The sequence below is a fragment of the Gadus morhua genome, chromosome 23 (assembly GCF_902167405.1).
Source record: "Gadus morhua chromosome 23, gadMor3.0, whole genome shotgun sequence".
Classification (NCBI taxonomy): Eukaryota; Metazoa; Chordata; class Actinopteri; order Gadiformes; family Gadidae; genus Gadus; species Gadus morhua.
In genome coordinates, this window is record NC_044070.1 from 23,634,360 (window position 1) to 23,648,821 (window position 14,462).

The 14,462-nt window shown below is 35.9% G+C and overlaps 1 protein-coding gene across 5 annotated transcripts in view; it reads left to right on the forward strand.

The window, feature by feature from the left end:
• The first annotated feature begins 13,512 nt into the window (after positions 1-13,512).
• The window catches only part of phc3 (polyhomeotic homolog 3), an 11,816-nt gene continuing 10,866 nt past the window's right edge, over positions 13,513-14,462 (forward strand). For all 5 annotated transcript variants that reach the window (XM_030349400.1, XM_030349396.1, XM_030349399.1 and 2 more), the window contains exon 1: positions 13,513-13,656. The gene's annotated coding sequence lies outside the window, so the exon portion shown is untranslated. The remainder of the gene's footprint in view (positions 13,657-14,462) is intronic.

Sequence of the window (14,462 nt, forward strand, 5' to 3'; positions counted from 1 at the left end):
AGGAACATTTTAAAAGCATAACAAAGATGGAGGCGTATTCAACATATTTGCATACTATTATTTTAAAAAGAAAGAGGGGTTTTGTTTTACATAATTTGTTTATTGTATAAGTCACTGATGGAGGAAACCCATCGCAACGGAAATCCCGGTCGGATCCATCTGAGTGTGTGTGTGTGTGTGTGTGTGTGTGTGTGTGTGTGTGTGTGTGTGTGTGTGTGTGTGTGTGTGTGTGTGTGTGTGTGTGTGTGTGTGTGTGTGTGTGTGTGTGTGTGTGTGTGTGTGTGTGCGCGCGTGTGTGTGTGTGCGTGTGTGCGTATGTGTTTCTATTCTATTCTATTCTATACAGTGTTACCCTTACATTTTATTTGACAAAGACAACAGTATTACCCCAATATGTTTTTTTTTATGACGACCAATAAAATACGACAGTGTTGCCCCTTATATTTTATTTGACAAAGACAACAGTGTTCCCCCTTATGTTTTTTTCCATGACTACCAATAAAAAACAACAGTGTTACCCCTTGTGAATTTTTTCATGACGACCAATAAAAAACAGCAGTGTTACCCCTTATGTTTTTTTTCATGACGACCAATAAAAAACAACAGTGTTACCCCTTGTGTTTTTTTTTTATGACGACCAATAAAAAACGACAGTGTTACCCCTTATATTATATTTGACAAAGACAACAGTGTTCCCCCTTATGTTTTTTTCCATGACTACCAATAAAAAACAACAGTGTTACCCCTTGTGAATTTTTTCATGACGACCAATAAAAAACAGCAGTGTTACCCCTTATGTTTTTTTTCATGACGACCAATAAAAAACAACAGTGTTACCCCTTGTGTTTTTTTTTATGACGACCAATAAAAAACGACAGTGTTACCCCTTATATTATATTTGACAAAGACAACAGTGTTACCCCTTATGTATTTTTTCATGACGACCAATAAAAAAACACAGTGTTACCCCTTATGTTTTTTTTCATGCCGACCAATAAAAAACGACAGTGTTACCCCTTACGTTTTTTTCATGACGACCAATAAAAAACAACAGTGTTACCGCTTGTGTTTTATTTGACAAAGACAACAGTGTTACCTCTTATGTTTTTTTTCATGATGACCAATAAAAAACAACAGTGTTACCCCTTGTGTTTTTTTTCATGACGATCAATAAAAAACAAAAGTGTTACCCCTTATGTTTTTTTTCATGACAACCAATAAAAAACAACAGTGATACCCCTTATGGTTTTTTTCATGACAACCAATTAAAAACCACAGTGTTACCCCTTGTGTTTTTTTTCATGACGACCAATAAAAAACAACAGTGTTACCCCTTACGTTTTTTGCATGACGACCAATAAAAAACAACAGTGTTACCCCTTGTGTTTTATTTGACAAAGACAACAGTGTTACCCCTTATGTATTTTTTCATGACGACCAATAAAAAACCACAGTGTTACCCCTTATGTTTTTTTTCATGCCGACCAATAAAAAACGACAGTGTTACCCCTTACGTTTTTTTCATGACGACCAATAAAAAACAACAGTGTTACCGCTTGTGTTTTATTTGACAAAGACAACAGTGTTACCCCTTATGTTTTTTTTTCATGATGACCAATAAAAAACAACAGTGTTACCCCTTGTGTTTTTTTTCATGACGACCAATAAAAAACAAAAGTGTTACCACTTATGTTTTTTTTCATGACGACCAATAAAAAACAACAGTGTTACCGCTTGTGTTTTATTTGACAAAGACAACAGTGTTACCTCTTATGTTTTTTTTCATGATGACCAATAAAAAACAACAGTGTTACCCCTTATGGTTTTTTTCATGACTACCAATTAAAAACAACAGTGTTACCCCTTGTGTTTTTTTTCATGACGACCAATAAAAAACAACAGTGTTACCCCTTACGTTTTTTACATGACGACCAATAAAAAACAACAGTGTTACCCCTTGTGTTTTATTTGACAAAGACAACAGTGTTACCTCGTATGTTTTTTTTCATGACGACCAATAAAAAACCACAGTGTTACCCCTTACGTTCTTTTCATGACGACCAATAAAAAACAACAGTGTTACCCCCTGTGTTTTATTTGACAAAGACAACAGTGTTACCTCTTATGTTTTTTTTCATGAAGACCAATAAAAAACAACAGTGTTACCCCTTATGGTTTTTTTTCATGACGACCAATAAAAAACGACAGTGTTACCCCTTATATTTTGTTTGACAAAGGCAACAGTGTTACCCCTTATGTATTTTTTCATGACGACCAATAAAAAACGACAGTGTTACCCCCTATGTTTTTTTTCATGCCGACCAATAAAAAACGACAGTGTTACCCCTTACATTTTTTCATGACGACCAATAAAAAACAACAGTGTTACCCCTTGTGTTTTATTTGACAAAGACAACAGTGTTACCCCTTGTGTTTTTTTTCATTATGACCAATAAAAAACAACAGTGTTACCCCTTGTGTTTTTTTTCATGACGATCAATAAAAAACAAAAGTGTTACCCCTTATGTTTTTTTTCATGACGACCAATAAAAAACAACAGTGATACCCCTTATGGTTTTTTTCATGACAACCAATTAAAAACAACAGTGTTACCCCTTGTGTTTTTTTTCATGACGACCAATAAAAAACAACAATGTTACCCCTTACGTTTTTTGCATGACGACCAATAAAAAACAACAGTGTTACCCCTTGTGTTTTATTTGACAAAGACAACAGTGTTACCCCTTATGTATTTTTTCATGACGACCAATAAAAAACCACAGTGTTACCCCTTATGTTTTTTTTCATGCCGACCAATAAAAAACGACAGTGTTACCCCTTACGTTTTTTTCATGACGACCAATAAAAAACAACAGTGTTACCGCTTGTGTTTTATTTGACAAAGACAACAGTGTTACCTCTTATGTTTTTTTTCATGATGACCAATAAAAAACAACAGTGTTACCCCTTGTGTTTTTTTTCATGACGACCAATAAAAAACAAAAGTGTTACCCCTTATGTTTTTTTTCATGACGACCAATGAAAAACAACAGTGTTACCCCTTACGTTTTTTACATGACGACCAATAAAAACCAACAGTGTTACCCCTTGTGTTTTATTTGACAAAGACAACAGTGTTACCTCTTATGTTTTTTCTCATGACGACCAATAAAAAACCACAGTGTTACCCCTTACGTTTTTTTCATGACGACCAATAAAAAACAACAGTGTTACCCCTTGTGTTTTATTTGACAAAAACAACAGTGTTACCTCTTATGTTTTTTTTCATGACGACCAATAAAAAACAACAGTGTTACCCCTTATGTTTTTTTTTCATGACGACCAATAAAAAACGACAGTGTTACCCCTTATATTTTGTTTGACAAAGACAACAGTGTTACCCCTTATGTATTTTTTCATGACGACTAATAAAAAACGACAGTGTTACCCCCTATGTTTTTTTTCATGCCGACCAATAAAAAACGACAGTGTTACCCCTTACGTTTTTTTCATGACGACCAATAAAAAACAACAGTGTTACCCCTTGTGTTTTATTTGACAAAGACAACAGTGTTACCCCTTGTGTTTTTTTTCATGACGACCAATAAAAAACAACAGTGCTACCCCTTACGTTTTTTTCATGACGACCAATAAAAAACAACAGTGTTACCCCTTGTGTTTTATTTGACAAAGACAACAGTGTTACCTCGTATGTTTTTTTTCATGACGACCAATAAAAAACCACAGTGTTACCCCTTATATTTTATTTGACAAGGACATTTTTTTTTTTTTCAAATATGTTTTTTTTCATGACGACCAATAAAAAACAACAGTGTTACCCCTTGTGTTTTTTTTCATGAAGACCAATAAAAAACAGCAGTGTTACCCCTTATGTTTTTATTCATGACGACCAATAAAAAACAACAGTGTTACCCCTTGTGTTTTTTTTTATGACAACCAATAAAAAACGACAGTGTTACCCCTTATATTTTATTTGACAAAGACAACAGTGTTACCCATTATGTATTTTATCATGACGACCAATAAAAAACGACAGTGTTACCCCTTACGTTTTTTTCATGACGACCAATAAAGAACAACAGTGTTACCCCTTGTGTTTTATTTGACAAAGACAACAGTGTTACCCCTTGTGTTTTTTTTCATGACTACCAATAAAAAACAACAGTGTTACCCCTTGTGTTTTTTTTCATGAAGACCAATAAAAAACAGTAGTGTTACCCCTTATGTTTTTTTTCATGACGACCAATAAAAAACAACAGTGTTACCCCTTGTGTTTTTTTTATGACGACCAATAAAAAACAAGTGTTACCCCTTATGTTTTTTTTTCATGACAACCAATAAAAAACGACAGTGTTACCCCTTATATTTTATTTGACAAAGACCACAGTGTTACCCCTTATGTTTTTTTTCATGAAGACCAATAAACAACAGCAGTGTAACCCCTTATGTTTTTTTTCATGACGACCAATAAAAAACAACAGTGTTACCCCTTGTGTTTTTTTTATGACGACCAATAAAAAACAACAGTGTTACCCCTTGTGTTTTTTTTCATGACTACCAATAAAAAACAACAGTGTTACCCCTTGTGTATTTTTTCATGACGACCAATAAAAAACAACAGTGTTACCCCTTACGTTTTTTTCATGATGACCAATAAAAAACCACAGTGTTACCCCTTGTGTTTTATTTGACAAAGACAACAGTGTTACCCCTTATGTATTTTTTCATGACGACCAATAAAAAACAAGTGTTACCCCTTATGATTTTTTTCATGACGACCAATAAAAAACAACAGTGTTACCCCTTGTGTTTTATTTGACAAAGACAACAGTGTTACCCCTTGTGTTTTTTTTCATGACGACCAATAAAAAACCACAGTGTTACCCCTTACGTTTTTTTTCATGATGACCAATAAAAAACAACAGAGTTACCCCTTGTGTTTTTTTTCATGACTACCAATAAAAAAACAACAGTGTTACCCCTTGTGTTTCTTTTCATGACTACCAATAAAAAACAACAGTGTTACCCCTTACGTTTTTTTCATGATGACCAATAAAAAACAACAGTGTTACCCCTTGTGTTTTATTTGACAAAGACAACAGTGTTACCCCTTATGTCTTTTTTCATGACGACCAATAAAAAACCCAGTGTTACCCCTTGTGCTTTTTTTCATGACGACCAATAAAAAACAACAGTGTTACCCCTTACGTTTTTTTCATGATGACCAATAAAAAACAACAGTGTTACCCCTTGTGTTTTATTTGACAAAGACAACAGTGTTACCCCTTATGTATTTTTTCATGACGACCAATAAAAAAACACAGTGTTACCCCTTATGTTTTTTTTCATGCCGACCAATAAAAAACGACAGTGTTACCCCTGACGTATTTTTCATGACGACTAATAAAAAACAACAGTGTTACCCCTTGTGTTTTATTTGACAAAGACAACAGTGTTACCTCTTATGCTTTTTTTCATGACGACCAATAAAAAACAACAGTGTTACCCCTTGTGTTTTTTTTATGACGACCAATAAAAACAAGTGTTACCCCTTATGTTTTTTTTTCATGACGACCAATAAAAAACGACAGTGTTACCCCTTGTGTTTTATTTGACAAAGACAACAGTGTTACCTCTTATGTTTTTTTTCATGACTACCAATAAAAAACAACAGTGTTACCCCTTATGTATTTTTTCATGACGACCAATAGAAAACCACAGTGTTACCCCTAACGTTTTTTTCATGACGACCAATAAAAAACAACAGTGTTACCCCTTGTGTTTTATTTGACAAAGACAACAGTGTTACCCCTTGTGTTTTTTTTCATGACTACCAATAAAAAACAACAGTGTTACCCCTAGTGTTTTTTTTCATGAAGACCAATAAAAAACAGCAGTGTTACCCCTTATGTTTTTTTTCATGACGACCAATAAAAAACAACAGTGTTACCCCTTATGTTTTTTTTCATGCCGACCAATAAAAAAACACAGTGTTACCCCTTACGTCTTTTTCATGACGACCAATAAAAAACAACAGTGTTACCCCTTGTGTTTTATTTGACAAAGACAACAGTGTTACCTCTTATGTTTTTTTTCATGACGACCAATAAAAAACCACAGTGTTACCCCTTATATTTTATTTGACAAGGATACTTTTTTTTTTTTTCCACATATGTTTTTTTTCATGACGACCAATAAAAAACGACAGTGTTGCCCCTTAAATTTTATTTGACAAAGACAACAGTGTTAACCCTTATGTTTTTTTTCATGACTACCAATAAAAAACAACAGTGATACCCCTTACGTTTTTTTCATGATGACCAATAAAAAACAACAGTGTTACCCCTTATATTTTATTTGACAAAGACAACAGTGTTACCCCTTATGTATTTTTTCATGACGACCAATAGAAAACAACAGTGTTACCCCTTATGTTTTTTTTGACAAAGACAACAGTGTTACCCCTTGTGTTTTTTTTCATGACTACCAATAAAAAACAACAGTGTTACCCCTTGTGTTTTTTTTATGACGACCAATAAAAAACAAGTGTTACCCCTTATGTTTTTTTTTCATGACGACCAATAAAATACGACAGTGTTAACCCTTATATTTTATTTGACAAAGACAAAAGTGTTACCCCTTATGTTTTTTTTCATGACGACCAATAAAAAACAACAGTGATACCCCTTATGGTATTTTTTCATGACGACCAATAAAAAAACACAGTGTTACCCCTTATGTTTTTTTTCATGCCGACCAATAAAAAACGACAGTGTTACCCCTGACGTATTTTTCATGACGACTAATAAAAAACAACAGTGTTACCCCTTGTGTTTTATTTGACAAAGACAACAGTGTTACCTCTTATGCTTTTTTTCATGACGACCAATAAAAAACAACAGTTGTGTTTTTTTTATGACGACCAATAAAAAACAAGTGTTACCCCTTATGTTTTTTTTTCATGACGACCAATAAAAAACGACAGTGTTACCCCTTGTGTTTTATTTGACAAAGACAACAGTGTTACCTCTTATGTTTTTTTTCATGACTACCAATAAAAAACAACAGTGTTACCCCTTATGTATTTTTTCATGACGACCAATAGAAAACCACAGTGTTACCCCTAACGTTTTTTTCATGACGACCAATAAAAAACAACAGTGTTACCCCTTGTGTTTTATTTGACAAAGACAACAGTGTTACCCCTTGTGTTTTTTTTCATGACTACCAATAAAAAACAACAGTGTTACCCCTAGTGTTTTTTTTCATGAAGACCAATAAAAAACAGCAGTGTTACCCCTTATGTTTTTTTTCATGACGACCAATAAAAAACAACAGTGTTACCCCTTATGTTTTTTTTCATGCCGACCAATAAAAAAACACAGTGTTACCCCTTACGTCTTTTTCATGACGACCAATAAAAAACAACAGTGTTACCCCTTGTGTTTTATTTGACAAAGACAACAGTGTTACCTCTTATGTTTTTTTTCATGACGACCAATAAAAAACCACAGTGTTACCCCTTATATTTTATTTGACAAGGATACTTTTTTTTTTTTTCCACATATGTTTTTTTTCATGACGACCAATAAAAAACGACAGTGTTGCCCCTTAAATTTTATTTGACAAAGACAACAGTGTTAACCCTTATGTTTTTTTTCATGACTACCAATAAAAAACAACAGTGATACCCCTTACGTTTTTTTCATGATGACCAATAAAAAACAACAGTGTTACCCCTTATATTTTATTTGACAAAGACAACAGTGTTACCCCTTATGTATTTTTTCATGACGACCAATAGAAAACCACAGTGTTACCCCTTATGTTTTTTTTGACAAAGACAACAGTGTTACCCCTTGTGTTTTTTTTCATGACTACCAATAAAAAACAACAGTGTTACCCCTTGTGTTTTTTTTATGACGACCAATAAAAAACAAGTGTTACCCCTTATGTTTTTTTTTCATGACGACCAATAAAATACGACAGTGTTAACCCTTATATTTTATTTGACAAAGACAAAAGTGTTACCCCTTATGTTTTTTTTCATGACGACCAATAAAAAACAACAGTGATACCCCTTATGGTTTTTTTCATGACAACCAATTAAAAACCACAGTGTTACCCCTTGTGTTTTTTTTCATGACGACCAATAAAAAACAACAGTGTTACCCCTTACGTTTTTTGCATGACGACCAATAAAAAACCACAGTGTTACCCCTTATATTTTATTTGACAAGGATACTTTTTTTTTTTTTTTCAAATATGTTTTTTTTCATGACGACCAAAAAAAAACGACAGTGTTGCCCCTTAAATTTTATTTGACAAAGACAACAGTGTTAACCCTTATTTTTTTTTTCATGACTACCAATAAAAAACAACAGTGTTTCCCCTTGTGTTTTTTTTCATGAAGACCAATAAAAAACAACAGTGTTACCCCTTATGTTTTTTTTCATGACTACCAATAAAAAACAACAGTGTTACCCTTTATATATTATTTGACAAAGACAACAGTGTTACCCCTTGTGTTGTTTTTCATGACGACCAATAAAAAACAACAGTGTTACCCCTTATGTTTTTTTTCATGACGACCAATAAAAAAACAGTGTTACCCCTTACGTCTTCTTCATGACAACCAATAAAAAACAACAGTGTTACCCCTTACGTTTTTTTCATGACGACCAAAAAAAACCCACAGTGTTACCCCTTGTGTTTTTTTTCATGACGACCAAAGGGAAACGACCGTGTCACCCCTCATGTTTCATTTGGTCAAAACGACAGTGTTACCCCCTATGTTTTATTTGATACATTTCGACAGTGTTACCCCTTATGGGCTTTTCATGACGACAGATAAAAAACAACAGTTTTACCCTTTACGTTTCATTTGATAAAAACGACAGTGTTACCCCTTATGTTTTTTTCCCATGATGACTGATGAAAAACAACATTGTTACCCCTTATATTTTTTTTGACAAGGACACTTTTTTTTTTTTTCAAATATGTTTTTTTTCATGACGACCAATAAATTACGACAGTTTTTCCCTGTTATATTTTATTTGACAAAGACAACAGTGTTACCCCTTATGTTTTTTTTCATGACGACCAATAAAAAATACAACAGTGTTCCCCCTTATGTTTTTTTTCATGACTACCAATAAAAAACAACAGTGTTACCCCTTGTGTTTTTTTTATGACGACCAATAAAAAACAAGTGTTACCCCTTATGTTTTTTTTTCATGACGACCAATAAAATACGACAGTGTTAACCCTTATATTTTATTTGACAAAGACAACAGTGTTACCCCTTATGTATTTTTTCATGACGACCAATAAAAAACCACAGTGTTACCCCTTATGTTTTTTTTCATGCCGACCAATAAAAAACGACAGTGTTACCCCTTACGTTTTTTTCATGACGACCAATAAAAAACAACAGTGTTACCCCTTGTGTTTTATTTGACAAAGACAACAGTGTTACCTCTTATGTTTTTTTTTATGACGACCAATAAAAAACCACAGTGTTACCCCTTATATTTTATTTGACAAGGATACTTTTTTTTTTTTTTTCAAACATGTTTTTTTTCATGACGACCAATAAAAAACGACAGTGTTGCCCCTTAAATTTTATTTGACAAAGACAACAGTGTTAACCCTTATGTTTTTTTTCATGACTACCAATAAAAAACAACAGTGTTACCCTTTATAGATTATTTGACAAAGACAACAGTGTTACCCCTTGTGTTGTTTTTCATGACGACCAATAAAAAACAACAGTGTTACCCCTTATGTTTTTTTTCATGACGACCAATAAAAAAACACAGTGTTACCCCTTACGTCTTTTTCATGACGACCAATAAAAAACAACAGTGTTACCCCTTACGTTTTTTTCATGACGACCAAAAAAAACCCACAGTGTTACCCCTTGTGTTTTTTTTTATGACGACCAAAGAGAAACGACCGTGTCACCCCTCATGTTTCATTTGGTCAAAACGACAGTGTTACCCCCTATGTTTTATTTGATACATTTCGACAGTGTTACCCCTTATGGGCTTTTCATGACGACAGATAAAAAACGACAGTTTTACCCTTTACGTTTCATTTGATAAAAACGACAGTGTTACCCCTTATGTTTTTTTCCCATGATGACTGATGAAAAACAACATTGTTACCCCTTATATTTTTTTTGACAAGGACACTTTTTTTTTTTTTCAAATATGTTTTTTTTCATGACAACCAATAAATTACGACAGTTTTTCCCTGTTATATTTTATTTGACAAAGACAACAGTGTTACCCCTTATGTTTTTTTTCATGACGACCAATAAAAAATACAACAGTGTTCCCCCTTATGTTTGTTTTCATGACGACCAATAAAAAACAACAGTGTTACCCCTTATGGTTTCTTTCATGACGACCAAAGAAAAAAGACAGTGTCACCCCTCATGTTTCATTTGATAAAAACGACAATGTTACCCCTTATTTTTTAATGGATAAATATCGACAGTGTTACCCCTTATGTTTTTTTCATGACGACTAATAAAAAAGGACAGTGTTACCCCTTATGTTTCATTTGATAAAAACGACAGTGTTACCCCTCATGTTTAATTTGATAAAAACGACAGGGTTACCCCTCATGTTTTTCCCATGTTGACCAATAAAAAACGACAGTGGTATCCCTGTCTATGTTTTTGCAGGGATCCGAAACTGAGCTGTTTAGAGTGTTAACCTCCGAACTTATCAATGCACCATCAAGACACCGAATACAGTCATCAGAATGGTTATACTTGACTTTATAATTCGAATGAAATAGAAATAAGAGACTTCCAACAGAGGACATCAACCGGACTTGAACCCGTTCTCCAGGGGGTTAGCTCACAGCTCTCTCCACTTGCCACTGAGAGTTTTAATGCAATATAGTCCGAGGTTATATATGACAGTGCAATAGACTTGATAGCATTACGTTTAAAATTAAAGATATTGTGTTTTCCACAGAATTTGAGCCACAGTCACCAGTGGGTTAGGCAGAGTGCACTCCACTAAACCACTGAGGCGATGACAATACACAATAATCAATCATCAATAAAGAGGATATACATGACATTAAAATGTATGTGTGTGCTTCTATTATTTCCTTTATGTTTTTTTTCATGACGCCCAATACAATACGACACTGTTACCCCTTATATTTTATTTGACAAAGACAACAGTGTTACCCTTGATGTTTTTTTTTCATGATGACCAATAAAAAACAACAGTGTTACCCCTTATGTGTTTTTCATGACGACCAATAAAAAACAACAGTGTTACCCCTTATGTTTTTTTTCATGACGACCAATAAAAAACGACAGTGTTGCCCCTTGTATTTTTTTTCATGACGACCAATAAAAAACAACAGTGTTACCCCTTATGTGTTTTTCATGACGACCAATAAAAAACAACAGTGTTACCCCTTATGTTTTTTTTCATGACGACCAATAAAAAACGACAGTGTTGCCCCTTGTATTTTTTTTCATGACGACCAATCAAAAACAACAGTGTTACCCCTTATGTTTTTTTCATGTAGACCGATAAAAAACGACAGTGTTCCCCCTTATGTTTCATTTGATTAAAACGACAGTGTTACCCTTTGTGATTTTTTTTAATGACGACCAATAAAAAACAACAGTGTTACCCCTTACGTTTTTTTCATGACGACCATTAAAAAACAACAGTGTCATAGATCGGTAACTAGCAGAGAGTTGTAAGCACTTTCCACCCTTTTCCGTGGAGGAATTGGACTCCCCAAGCAATGTTATACTTAAAAGGAGCAAGTAAGTTTCATATTAATTTAGTCTTTCGGCCTGTAGAATATAAACAAAATGAAGCAACTGTCCCTTATTTCTAACTGCATTTGAAGTAGACATTGAGACTCACAAAAAATGGACGCTATAGGACAGTGATCATGATTTGTCTCAATATCAGAATAACAACAATGGGTCATAGAGCAATGGCTGGTGGAATGGCCATGAAGTAGGTCTGTATAGGCAGTGTAAGCTTGTCCAGGCCCTGCAAGTCAGGATGTAGGCTATGAATCTGAATGAAAAGCAAGTAAATAGGTAGTGGCCATCCCCAAAATGCACCAGAATACAGGAAATCAAATCTATTAAATTCCCAAAAAAATATGGGGGGGGGGGGGGGGAGAACCTCAGACCCTCTGTTTAAATATGCTACAGTCAGTGGTCATTTGTTTAGCCAATTCATGTGAAACAAGGAGGGTTTTGATTGTCGGGTCGGGCCTTTGATCGATCGTTTGTGTTTTTTTTGTTTTTGTTATCATTGCTTTATTGGCCTTCTAATTTGAGGAGAAATCTATGCCATAAACAGACATTTTATAGGCCTTTATTACACGGGTCTTCTCAATGCCGTGGAACGCTCCGTTCACTTGCATGGGTAGTCCGGTAACTTGTCAACCCCAGCGTCTTCGGTTAATAAGCGACGTCAACGTCTTATAGCGGACTATTTCACTGCTGATCAACACTACGAATGCTGGTAACGAATAAATTGTAAAAAGACACACCATGTGAAGTTATTTTCCAAATAAGATTTGAAAAGCTTTGGAAGTTTATTTACAACACCATTTACATGGTTTCGGAGTAGTACACTTTGACATTTTAATACAGTTCAGCGAGAAAGGCGACGAAGAATAAGAAGGGGGGGTTCCAGTCTGCTTAAACGGGAACCCCCACCACACGAGAACGCCCATTTGCGTCTGCAGTGGGATGATATTGGCCAAGTTCAGTCCACGGATATATCTCCCGTGGTCCTCCTGAGCTCCGAGGGGTGCTGTCTCACTACTCTTCTGCAAGGCTTTCCATCCCTAGTCTCTATAGCACACGCACACACACACACACACACACACACACACACACACACACACACACACACACACACACACACACACACACACACACACGCACGCACACACACACACACACACACACACACACACACACACACACACACACACACACACGCATGCACACACGCACGCACGCACGCACGCACACACACATAATCACGCATACACAGACAGACACACAGACACACGGCCGCGCGCGCCCAAACATACAAACACACACACACATGAATGCGCGTGGACACACGCACGCGCAGGCGCCACCTATGCTGCCAACCTCCGCGTCGCAGCAGCAACACACGTGCACTTGTTCACGGAGCCATCACAGGTACAGCCTGAGCAGCCTATAATGGATATGTTATTTATTCCTATACACACACAGGTCCATCTTAAACCGACCAGGGGATATCGTGAATAATAAAATCATAAAAAGCATTGCACAATATTATAAGGACCACGCTAGGTTTGACGGGTTTTATCGAGACGCTGCAAAAAACCAGAATAGACCCGTGAGAAAATAAATAAAAAAAGGTCCCAGAGAGATTATGACGCGTGCTTAACTTCAACCCCTGCGCTGTCAGACGAGGAAGTGAGCTTTGCACACGCCCCTTTTAGCTGTCGACCCTGAGCATAGCGCCGCTCGGAGACACACACAACACACACTTTATAAACATGCACACGCTCCTGGATGTACACTGAGGAGACCGACGTGCACAACTCCACCACCGGTTACGAGAAACGGTAAGATACATGATGCCGCCATCGCGGCCACGCGCCCCGTGCCCCCCCCCCCCCCCCGCACGTTTAATACGCGCCTAGTTAAAATGTTATTATCGGGAGATACCAGGGCCACCAGTCTCCATCTTTATTTTTTTGGGGTTTGATTATCATGATCATAGGCCCCTGATTTCATTGGCGTGCAGGTGGGTGTGCATGTCCGTGTGTTCGTCATTCATCGTCAGGCAGGGTTCGAGAAACCAGACGTCAAACCACGTCGTCGCACCTGCTTGTGTGTGTGATGATGAAGCACGAATTCCGCTGACTAGATCGCCAACCCCCGCTACCCGAGTGTTGTCGTATTAACCGTGTCTGTAGGATAGGCCTACATTATCATATCGTCACTCTGTTGATCATTTAATAACACTGTTATAATGTATGGATACGAATGACAATGGTCAGGATGCTGCTCCTATGATGAGGCAACGTTAAGCGGCTGCGGGTTTTGCACGTGTTGTCCGTTCTTTTTTGGCGGTGTGTCTGTGCTCGTGTCGCAGGTCATCTTCTGGGCTATCACATTTCACATTGTCGAAGGACTGCAAAAAATAAATAAAAATAACACGGCGATGGCAAATGCTGTCGGCAAATTCTATGTAGGAATTCTGTGGGAATTAAAATGTAGGCCTGCATTTTATAGGTAGCCCTATTTTCTTTCGTATGGCAACAACGGTGTTGATTTCGCACATGTATTAATCGGTAGAACATTTACAGTCAAATCGACAAACATTTTAATTAATATTCTGTGAAATAATGACACGTCTTTATTTTAC